This window comes from Coregonus lavaretus (genome assembly GCF_964263955.1).
Source record: "Coregonus lavaretus genome assembly, contig: HAP1_SCAFFOLD_458, whole genome shotgun sequence".
Lineage (NCBI taxonomy): Eukaryota > Metazoa > Chordata > Actinopteri > Salmoniformes > Salmonidae > Coregonus > Coregonus lavaretus.
This window is the reverse complement of record NW_028156245.1, coordinates 161249-173861: the sequence shown is the minus strand read 5'-3', so window position 1 is coordinate 173861 and position 12613 is coordinate 161249. Positions and strand designations below refer to the sequence as shown.

General features: G+C 42.7%; 2 protein-coding genes across 2 annotated transcripts in view; one reads left to right on the top strand and one right to left on the bottom strand.

Annotated features, from left to right (window-relative positions):
- The window catches only part of LOC311126562 (NLR family CARD domain-containing protein 3-like), a gene marked incomplete at its 3' end in the record, with an annotated part of 104613 nt that overhangs the window by 47611 nt on the left and 44389 nt on the right, over positions 1-12613 (top strand). The window lies entirely within an intron of this gene.
- The window catches only part of LOC311126563 (NLR family CARD domain-containing protein 3-like), a gene marked incomplete at both ends in the record, with an annotated part of 52675 nt that overhangs the window by 13420 nt on the left and 26642 nt on the right, over positions 1-12613 (bottom strand). The window lies entirely within an intron of this gene.

Here is a 12613-nt window from a genome sequence, read left to right as displayed (position 1 = left end):
CGCAGGAGGTAACTCTGGTGGATGTCCTCCTCGGCTGGGGGCAGATTACGAAGGAGGAGTCCGTCCGGTACCGGAAGGCTATGAAGGGGGAGACCCAGGCAGGAGTGGAGAAGCGGCGTCAACCGGGCCGTGGTCAGACAGGCGAGAGGCACCCCCAATAACTTTTTTTGGGGGGGCACACGGCATGGGCGACGGGGCAGCAGGAGGCTGCCACAGGTTGTATTGGGAGATTAGGAGAGGAGGCCACCGGGTTTGGGGGGCCAGAAGGCAGGTTGGCGGAGCCTGGATGGAGAGCAGAGCCAACTCCCCGTACTCAGTCATGGCAGCATGAGACTGGTCAGGTTCCGGGGTATGCGGAGCTGCGTACTGTGCCACGAGTGGTCCGGCATAGTCCGGTACGTCCTGTGCGAGCACCCCGCACGTGCCGTGTGAAGGTGGGCATGCAGCCAGGACGGAGTGTGCCGGCTCAGCGCTCGTGGCCTCCAGTGCCTCTCCTCGGTCCCGGATATCCTGCGCCAGTGTCACGTGCTGTTATGCCAGTACGGGTACACAGCCCTGTACGTCCTGTGCTGATGCCTCACACAGAGTGTGTGAAGGTAGGCATTCAGCCAGGACGGGTTGTGGCAGCTCTTCACTCCAGGCCTCCTATCCGTCTCCACAGCTCGGCCCGGCCTGTTCCTGCTCCTCGCACCAAGTCTACGGTGCGTGTCGCCAGCCCGGCCCGGCCTGTTCCTGCCACTCGCACCAAGCCTACGGTGCGCGTCGCCAGCCCGGCCCGGCCTGTTCCTGCCACTCGCACCAAGCCTACGGTGCGCGTCACCAGCCCGGCCCGGCCTGTTCCTGCCACTCGCACCAAGCCAGGGGTGCGAGTCGTCAGCCCGGTACGGCCCGTTCCTGCTCCACGCACCAAGCCAGGGGTGCGCATCGTCAGCCCGGTACGGCCCGTTCCTGCTCCACGCACCAAGCCAGGGGTGCGCATTGTCAGCCCGGTCCGGCCCGTTCCGGCTCCACGCACCAAGCCAGGGGTGCGCATCGTCAGCCCGGTCCGGCCCGTTCCTGCTCCACGCACCAAGCCAGGGGTGCGCATCGTCAGCCCGGTCCGGCCCGTTCCTGCTCCACGCACCAAGCCAGGGGTGCGCGTCGTCAGTCCGGCGCAACCCGTGCCTGGGTCAGCTGCTCCACACCGGAGCCTAAGCAATCCGCTTCTACGATGTCCAGTCCAGCTCCAGCCAGCGGGGCCAGACTGGACCAGGGGCGCCACAGGGGGATGGTTGAAGGGTGGTGGTCAAGCCCGGAGCCGGAACCGCCTCCGAGGAGGAATGCCCACCCAGCCCTCCCCTGGTTTGTTTACGTTTAGGCGCGGTCGCAGTCCGCGCCTTTAGGGGGGGGTACTGTCACACCCTGGCTCTGGGGACTCTATATGTTGAGCCAGGGTGTGTATATTCTATGTATTGCATTTCTGTGTTGGCCAGAGTGGTTCCCAATCACAGGCAACGAGTGTCAGCTGTTGCTGGTTGTCTCTGATTAGGAGCCATATTTATAGAGGTTGTTTTTCCACAATTGTTGTTGGATCTTGTTCCAGTAGGTTTTGTACTGTGGACTTCACGGATCATTTGTTGTTTTGTTCGAGTGTTTACTCTCATTTAATAAATATGTTTGTTCATCACGCTGCGCCTTGGTCCACTCTCTCTAACGATCGTGACAATTACGTCTCTCATCTACTCTGAGCTCAGATGGGGAAACAAGAGTTTCAATCCAAAACGCTATATATCCATTTTCAGAAATGTTTGTAAATTAGCTTATATAGTTTAAAGAAATTATGCAAGAGATTGGTGTGTTTTTTCACCATCTAGTCATGGCATGGGATTGTTCAATGACAGACATGTATTTGTTTAAAATCTATCACTTGATGGTTTCATTTCGGAGAGACAAATAACCATTTTTTTGTGTAAAATGCTATATATCTGCCTCACTCTCAGAGAAATAAGTAGTGCTGCTAGGTTTTACACTGTAAAAATATATCTGCCTCACTCTCAGAGAAATAAGTAGTACTGCTAGGTTTTACACAGTAATAATATATCTGCCTCACTCTCAGAGAAATAAGTAGTACTGCTAGGTTTTACACAGTAAATATATATATCTGCCTCACTCTCAGAGAAATAAGTAGTACTGCTAGGTTTTACACAGTAATAATATATCTGCCTCACTCTCAGAGAAATAAGTAGTACTGCTAGGTTTTACACAGTAATAATATATCTGCCTCACTCTCAGAGAAATAAGTAGTACTGCTAGGTTTTACACAGTAAATATATATATCTGCCTCACTCTCAGAGAAATAAGTAGTACTGCTAGGTTTTACACAGTAATAATATATCTGCCTCACTCTCAGAGAAATAAGTAGTACTGCTAGGTTTTACACAGTCATAATATATATCTGCCTCACTCTCAGAGAAATAAGTAGTACTGCTAGGTTTTATACAGTAATAATATATCTGCCTCACTCTCAGAGAAATAAGTAGTACTGCTAGGTTTTATACAGTCAAATGTGGCCGACCGGCTCGATTCGATCTTATGTAGCAAAATTTGAAATTGTGTTTTTTTACATTGGATAAAAGTAGAGACTCAGCTAGAAAAAGGTATATCATACACTACATTTGAGGATCAATGGGAAAGTAATTCTGCTTCGAAAGATGATAAACTTGTAACCTCAATTTTGAGAAAATGGCCTTTGAATGTTTTGTTTCACCTACTGAAGAGCTATTCTTTATCTACAGTGGTATTACTTTGGCAGATAATGTCACCCATCTAAATAAATAGTATATATATATACAGTGGGGAAAAAAAGTATTTAGTCAGCAACCAATTGTGCAAGTTCTCCCACTTAAAAAGATGAGAGAGGCCTGTAATTTTCATCATAGGTACATGTCAACTATGACAGACAAAATGAGAAAAGAAAATCCAGAAAATCACATTGTAGGATTTTTTATGAATTTATTTGCAAATTATGGTGGAAAATAAGTATTTGGTCAATAACAAAAGTTTCTCAATACTTTGTTATATACCCTTTGTTGGCAATGACACAGGTCAAACGTTTTCTGTAAGTCTTCACAAGGTTTTCACACACTGTTGCTGGTATTTTGGCCCATTCCTCCATGCAGATCTCTTCTAGAGCAATGATGTTTTGGGGCTGTCGCTGGGCAACACGGACTTTTAACTCCCTCTAAAGATTTTCTATGGGGTTGAGATCTGGAGACTGGCTAGGCCACTCCAGGACCTTGAAATGCTTCTTACGAAGCCACTCCTTCATTGCCCAGGCGGTGTGTTTGGGATCACTGTCATGCTGAAAGACCCAGCCACGTTTCATCTTCAATGTCCTTGCTGATGGAAGGAGGTTTTCACTCAAAATCTCACGATACATGGCCCCATTCATTTTTTCCTTTACACGGATCAGTCGTCCTGGTCCCTTTGCAGAAACACAGCCCCAAAGCATGATGTTTCCACCCCCATGCTTCACAGTAGGTATGGTGTTCTTTGGATGCAACTCAACATTATTTGTCCAAACACGACGAGTTGAGTTTTTACCAAAAAGTTCTATTTTCTGACCATATGACATTCTCCCAATCCTCTTCTGGATCATCCAAATGCACTCTAGCAAACTTCATACGGGCCTGGACATGTACTGGCTTAAGCAGGGGGACACGTCTGGCACTGCAGGATTTGAGTCCCTAGCGGCGTAGTGTGTTACTGATGGTAGGCTTTGTTACTTTGGTCCCAGCTCTCTGCAGGTCATTCACTAGGTCCCTCCGTGTGGTTCTGGGATTTTTGCTCACCGTTCTTGTGATCATTTTGACCCCACGGTGTGAGATCTTGCGTGGAGCCCCAGATTGAGGGAGATTATCAGTGGTCTTGTATGTCTTCCATTTCCTACTAATTGCTCCCACAGTTGATTTATTCAAACCAAGCTGCTTACCTATTGCAGATTCAGTCTTCCCAGCCTGGTGCAGGTCTACAATTTTGTTTCAGGTGTCCTTTGACAGCTCGTTGATCTTGGCCATAGTGGAGTTTGGAGTGTGACTGTTTGAGGTTGTGGACAGGTGTCTTTTATACTGATAACAAGTTCAAACAGGTCCCATTAATACAGATAACGAGTGGAGGACAGAGGAGCCTCTTAAAGAAGAAGTTACAGGTCTGTGAGAGCCAGAAATCTTGCTTGTTTGTAGGTGACCAAATACATATTTTCCACCATAATTTGCAAATAAATTCATAAAAAATCCTACAATGTGATTTTCTGGATTTTTTTTCTCAATTTGTCTGTCATAGTTGACGTGTACCTATGATGAAAATTACAGGCCTCTCTCATCTTTTTAAGTGGGAGAACTTGCACAATTGGTGGCTGACTAAATACTTTTTTCCCCCACTGTAGTTAACTAAATGTATGGTGTTTTCGGTTTATGTCAGTTTCATTGTTTGTTATGCTATACATTGTTATGTTATGGTTGTAAGTGGTAAAATAAACTAGAAAATGTCATATTTTGAAATCTGAGTAATTACTACTTTAGTAAGGATATACTTTATTCAGTACTACTGCAGTTGCTAAATAATTCCAATAGATGGAAGCGTAAGACCACAAATGAAATTTCAGAAGGTTAGTTTAGTTTTCTCCCAGGATACACCACCACTCCCCCTCACAGGAAAACTCCCTTTCCACACTGCTAACGCAAGAGGAACGACTGAAAAAATATTTTAACAGATTACTGTGAAATAATATAATGATGATTCATGTTTATTATTAGCTGTTTTTATGCTCATGTTTTGAAATTAGACTTCATTACTATAACGATTATCAATAAGCCTTAACATTAATTTAGTCAACTCTGGTCGAGAAAAACGTATTTTCCTAGTACATTCATTGTCAGATTCATCAACCAGCAGCGAGCACTCTGCCTTCTAGCGCAAGCGAGGGGCATGTTGAGGTACATTTGCTAACCGTGAGGGTTGCATTATCGGGGGAAAACTACCCGCCCTCCAAGACACATACAGCACCCGATGTCACAGGAAGGCCAAAAATATCATCAAGGACATCAACCACCCGAGCCACTGCCTGTTCACCCCACTATCATCCAGAAGGCGAGGTCAGTACAGGTGCATCAAAGCTGAGACCGAGAGAATGAAAAAACGGCTTCTATCTCAAGGCCATCAGACTGTTAAATAGCCATCACTAGCACATCAGAGGCTGCTGCTGCCTATTGAAATCACTGGCCACTTTAAGAAATGGAACACTAGTCACTTTAATAATGTTTGCATATCTTGCACTACTCATCTCATATGTATATACTGCATTCTATAATATACTACTGTATCTTAGTCCATGCCGCTCTGTCATTACTTGTCCATATATGTATATATTCTTAAATTCCATTCCTTACTAGTTTTGTGTGTATTGGGTATATGTTGTGAAATTGTTAGATATTACTGCATTGTCGGAGCTAGAAGCACAAGCATTTCGCTACACGCACTATAACATCTGCTAAACACGTGTATGTGACAAATACACTTTGATTTGATGTAATTTATTGGCGGGCTGGAAGATGCACTCTTTTCTTTTCTATTCCCGAGGTTATTTACTCCCAATATCAGATATTAAGATCGTTTTTTATAATACATGAATACTAGGGTTGAAGTTAAAGCATCTGACTAGTGATTATTTACCAGGGGTGCAACACCTGCTATAGTCAATATTTTGTTGCTCTTCCAAAAGAATCACAGACCTAATACGACATATATAGCTAGCTAAAGTAATGAGTGAACATTTTAGAAAATCATGGGACATATAGCCTTGGTGAGGCAGCTGAGAAATAAAGTGTATTTTTCTTGTTAATTCCTTAGATCAGTCTCAAACCTGACCCACCTGTCCCACGCGAATTTCTGGACTTTCACATAGAGGTTACTAGGTCACCCAGTTGAAACCACATTTAAAAAATAAAACTAATCTTTATCAAGTGTTCTGCCGTGCAATAATATATATAATAAAATAACAACAAAATAATCAAAACGCTATTTAATACTATAATTGTATTTACTAAGATCATATTATTACTAAAATAGTTTCTAAAAGTGTTCTAGGCTCCCCTACCCTAGAATTAGGGGTTAGGGTTACGGCTAAAATAGGTTATAAGTAGGGTAAGAGTTTCTGTATAGCACTTTGTGACATCTGCTGGTGTAAAAAGGGCTTTATAAATACATTTGATTGATTGTTAGGTTTAGGGTTTATATGGCAAAAAACAGTATGGGTTTATGGCACTCTTGCGGCCGTATGTGGGTACTACATAACTCATTCATTACATTTACATAATTTTTTTGTCACGGGTCTCCCGGTCGCGGCCGGCTACAACAGTCTGGATTCGAACCAGGATCTCTAGTGGCCTTAGACCACTGCAGGAGACCTGACACTTCATGACACTTGCTAGGCTTAGGCTCATAATCTGAGGTAGCAACTGCGTCTGATCTACAAATCCATTAGCTAGACCACCAGATTAGACAACAATCACCCCATTATACCCATTTGGTTTGCAACTCAGTGAACCTGCGCAGCATTCGCTCAATTTGATGCCTATGAACAAAGATTTCGATGCATATCAAATTATCCAGCAGCCATTTAGAAACCACAAGTCCTCAAAAAAATGGTTATTTCTCAATTAAAAAATGTCTTCTGGCTGTTTAAAATCGGCCACATCTTGAAAAAGAGGACAGGGACTTGCGTTTTGTTTAGATTGTACACTTTTTTCTTAAAACAAATATGGTTAACCATGACCAGAAAATGTTTAATGTTTGATGGCTATCAGCCAGCCATCGCCTCTTAAACTGTGTTTCACCTCACTATAGGTGACCACAACATGTACTCAGGTGAACAGTGGGCACGCTACCAAGTAGCCGTAACCTTGTTAATAATAAGTTACCTGAGGTAAACCTACAGGGTTAATGCTCACCAAGTAGCTGTAACCTTGGTAATAATAAGTTACCTGAGGTAAACCTACAGGGTTAACGCTCACCAAGTAGCTGTAACCTTGGTAATAATAAGTTACCTGAGGTAAACCTACAGGGTTAACGCTCACCAAGTAGCTGTAACCTTGGTAATAATAAGTTACCTGAGATAAACCTACAGGGTTAACGCTCACCAAGTATACGTAACCTTGTTAATAATAAGTTACCTGAGGTAAACCTACAGGGTTAACGCTCACCAAGTAGCCGTAACCTTGTTAATAATACGTTACCTGAGGTAAACCTACAGGGTTAACGCTAACCAAGTAGCTGTAACCTTGTTAAAAATAAGTTACCTGAGGTAAACCTACAGGGTCAACGCTCACCAAGTAGCCGTAACCTTGTTAATAATAAGTTACCTGAGGTAAACCTACAGGGTTAATGCTCACCAAGTAGCCGTAACCTTGTTAATAATAAGTTACCTGAGGTTAACCTACAGGGTTAACGCTCACCAAGTAGCCGTAACCTTGTTAATAATAAGTTACCTGAGGTAAACCTACAGGGTTAACGCTCACCAAGTAGCCGTAACCTTGTTAATAATAAGTTACCTGAGGTAAACCAACAGGGTTAATGCAGGCAGGTCTCATTGATAACAATAGTGAAGCTGGCATTGTGACGCAGAACAATGGGCTGGGAATAGAATGTTCTGAAGGCGAGTCGGTGCCACGGAGCTCAATAGAACTAATAGGAGCTGGTAGGGTGAAAAATGCCCTAAAATAAGGCCAGTTTTTTCGCAATTACATCATAAGCAGGGACAGAAGGTAATATTATGAAACTGGGCTCCATGGCGGATGCAATGAACAAATTTTATCAGAAATAAACGTTGTAAAAAATGTCACTTGAGGCGCCCCGAAAATAATATTCAAAAGTTCAGTCCTTGGACACAGAGGGATTAAACACTAAAGTTACCGTCCATCTAGTGAAGAGAGGAGAACCGGACAGAGGGATGGTAGGTAGCCAGCATCCGTCAACGAGAGAGGGAGAAGCCCTCCACGGTATTTAACAGGTGGAAGAAACAACCAGGGAGCTCCATCGGTCCACAAGAAATGCAGGCAGCCGGTGATGATGTAGTGGTAGCTAGGATAACTAGGATGCTGCTGGTAAAGAGTAGCTAGCTTAGCTAGCTGTACCGACTAGCTTGGCTAGCTAGCAGGTCGTTCGTCTGTCCCTCGAGGATGATGACGAACCCGTTGAACCACACAATTAAACAAGACTAGCGAGTGAAAAGGATCTGGCTACACTCATACTGTCACTGAACATTAAGCAAAAAAGCAAATTGAACAATAAACTTCGGTGTCTCAACACTGTAACGAACTCCGTCGTTATTCCCCAACATCACCTCAGCCCACTCTGCGCGTAACTGGACAATATGCTTGGCGCCAAACCGTACGTGGACGCGGACAGTTCTGTACGGGGACGCGGACAGTTCCAGAACTCGGACATGAGCAGAGCCACACAATAAACTAAACCAAGTCTTTACAGTGGCTTACATTAGTAATATTCATCTTTTATTATGTAAAACAAAATGATTCGTTTTTTAAAACAATGTTTTGAGATCTGGGCCCATATCCAAAAAGCGTCTCAGAGTAGAAAATGTGTCGTATAAGTGCTGAGAATAAAGCCATTTTAGTCCTACTCTTATGGGTATAAATTAAAGTTATGCATGAAGCCTCTTTATTCATAAGTGTCCCACCTAGTTGGCAGATATTTAGGACACCTCATGAGCTGTACTAACCAGTTAAGAGGTACCAGCAGGTGTCTTGATAACAGAAACATGCAGCGAGTCAGTGGTTCCTGTGCAACATGTAATTGCTTTGGAGCAGTGGTGACCTGTCATTCAGGGCAGAGCCCCACCTGTTTAGCAGATGCTCCAGAGCGATTTACAGTAAGTGCATTCATCTTAAGATAGCTAGGTGAGACAACCAGATAATACAGTCAAATATACAGGATACGAACATTCAATTTCAGCTAAACAATGGATATATAGCGTTTTGCAATAAAAATAATAATAATTATCTACATCTAAAATCTATTAATTAAACATCTGAGAACAGTAATATTGAAGGTACCCATAAGCAACCATTTCTGATTATTGTGGAAATAGCAGTTAGGAAATAAACTCTTAATAATTCTTAAACAAAATTGTCATCTCACCTCTTAGCTTTGGTGTCATGTTCCCCAGAGAGACTCATTTTAGAGGCAGGGCCCCCCTCCTCTCTCTCCCCAGAGAGACTCATTTTAGACCACTGACCCCTAAACAGAGATCCAACATGTTGGTTGTAGTTAACACAGTAATTCTTGAATGTGAATTGTTATCATTTATTAATTATCTCTTACAAAACATTTACTAACAGACATATTGAAACAGTCAGGCTATTTAATGCAATCAAATGAACATCTGGTTGTGACATCTCTTCTCCATGTTAACTGTCAATAATAATAATAAGTCACTGTTTGTTAAGGTAGTTATAGACAGTGCAGCAACACAAGGTCATGTCTCACACTTATTTGTATTCATTAAAAGTCAGCCATTTATTATTTTAGAATCTGTTCTTTTCTAAACGTATCTGAGAATGTAGACAGAAGGGCTAAAACGGGCATGATTGATCTGGGGGGGGATCAGTGATCTATACAGAAAGGTTCTTTGCAACAATTAAGAGTTGTTTTATTGTTTAAAGTAGGCTAGGTTATAATGTATAACAGTTTTTTTGTTGTTGTGTAAAGCAGATCAAGGTCTATACCTCAGCCAGTGGCGACCCGTCATTCAGGGCAGGTGGCCTTTCCTGTTTTGCATGTTATTGTGGCATTAATACATGTCACATATCAGTTTGCTAACAATGTAAAAAAAAAAATATATATATATATATATATATATATATATATATATATATATATATATATATATATATATATATATATATCATTGAGTTAATAAAGCAGCATACAAACATGGTCTCTTTTTTGTTTTCTTGAGTAAGGCAGCTCCAAAATGCAGGTGTTTCAGCCTAGCTCAGTGCTTTCTGTGGTGGTGGGGCAAGCCAGAAGACAATACAGAGCATTGCTTCGTGATTGGCTCAGTGTTCTGTCACTCATGGGGACACTACATCACCGCCAAGTCTAAGGGTAGAGCTAGAAAATTCAAGCCCCTTGGGTGCTGCCACAGAGTTACATTAGAAGTGCCCATCCAAGAAGGTCATTGGCCACAGATAAAATGACGTCAAATCACATTATATCTACAGCAGCTTTGATTGGACTGATCATGTCAACATCATACTTTCAAAATCTTAGCTAGCAGTCGTGATCATGAATCAAGTCGGCAATCTACAGGCAAATCCTTTTTAATCCTTGTCATATGAAGAGAAATAATGAAGAGAAATTATAGGGCAGCTGTTGGGACTCTGCTGTTGGGACTCTGCTGATGGGACTCTGCTGTTGGGACTCTGCTGTTGGGACTCTGCTGTTGGGACTCTGCTGTTGGGACTCTGCTGTTGGGACTCTGCTGTTGGGACTCTGCTGTTGGGACTCTGCTGATGGGACATGCTAAAATCACCACTGACCTCAGCTATAGCCTAGATGACCAGCCTAAACCTGTTCAGATCAGTTCCCATAACGTTATAACAGTAACAGTAGCAGGAGCCTAGTCCTGATACAGATGGAGGTCTATACCTCAGCTATAGCCTACATATCCTAGATGACCAGCCTAAACCTGTTCAGATCAGTTCCCATAACGTTACAGACCTAACAGTAGCAGGACAGAGCTTGTAGCCTAGGCATGGTATTTTACACACCATTTCAAACGGAGACCATCAGGTTTGTCAGCATGATAAGTGATCATAGCTCAAACCTACTCTGACTATTGAAGGTCTGACGTCGACCTAACCTTATAATAGTTTGTAGTTTAGCCTAGACCTATGAGAGTCTGCCCGTCTTTCCTACATATCAACACATTCATCCGACTTCTAATGTTACCGAGAAATACGTGCCACAGTTTCAACAGCCATTGTGTAACTGCGTAGGCTACACACTTACTTTCACGTTCATATGAGGAAATCACATAACTTCTTACAGTCGCTGGTGCAGCCGCCTGTTCTCTTGCAGATGAAGTAGCTTTTATAGGCGACTCATTCAACCAGCCTAAACAACAGTGAATAAAAGATGTCAAAAGTCAATCCTGATATAGCCATGTACATCAAAGAGAGGTGTATTGCTACAGATGTAGGATCTTAATTTGAGCCAGTTTGCTACAGCAGGAAAATAATCCTGCAGCAACAGGACATTTGAATTATTATGGGAATGGCCGGCAGGGATGTAGCTCAGTTGGTAGAGCATGGCATTTGCAACGCCAGGGTTGTGGGTTCGATTCCAGTATAAAAAATAAAAATGTATGCACTCGCAATGTATGTAAGTCGCTCTGGATAAGAGCGTCTGCTAAATGACAAAAATGTAAAAAATCACCATGTAGAATTATGTGTACAGATGTAGGATCTTAATTTGATCACCCCCCACAGCAGAATAACTTTCCCTCAACGCAGTAAATGTAAAACTTGTAGTGTATTTGAGGTTTTAAAAGGCTTCTGAAGTTTGTAATTTCCACTTAGAAATGGCAGACTTCAGTTTCCCTTACTAAAAATGTATCAACCGCTACAAAAATGTCCATTCACCTTTTCAGTCACCTCCTCCTTGTGTGAAGGACAAGTAAATAAACAGGTTAATGTCAAGCTCTGCATGTTTTTTGGAATGTCTCATGCAATGTAGGCTTACATTGAACACCACACATTGGCTGCTACTGTAGGCTGAATGGTAGAACAGCTATTTCCACGTTAAATGTTATTGGAGGCCTTTTTTACATTATGATCAAATAGCCTACTTGGTCTCTGTTAAAACTGTAACTTAAAGTGGGTACAGCCTCAGTGTTCACAGTAAACTCACGCCGGAAAGTTGCACAGATCGCTACACTATAGTAGAACTATGATACAATTACATTTATCAAAGGAAATGGGAAATGTAGAACTAGGATGAATGAATATTGATGTATTGAATTCACAGGAGGTTGGTGGCACCTTAATTGGGGAGGACGGGCTTGTGGTAATGGCTGGAGCGGAATAGGTGGAATGGTATCATTAATATGAGCCGTCCTCCCCTCAGCAACCTCCACTAGATTGAATTTGACTTGCCCACGTCCAGTTAGCGCCATTTTGTATGATTAAACTGTCAAGTCATTATATATTTTCCGTTCTGCTGAGAGAGCACCTTCCTGATGACTAGCGCTCTGTATATTCTAATGAATGAGGCCTGAGCTGGAATGTGAAGCTAACTGAAGCTAGCTTTAGAAAACCAGTATATCTAGCTAGCATCATAGTACACCCCTCAGGCTAAGTTCAGGTTACAGCATCAGGCAGACATCACCAGCCGAGTTGTAGGCTACTACCTGGGTCGTGTTCATTAGTTTACACCACAGCCAACAGTTTTGCAACAATGCATAAACGGTTTGCTCCAAACGCTGTACAAGGTGACTTAAACAGTTTCTGTTGCCAAATGTTTTGCTACGGTGGGCACTAATGAATAAACACAACCT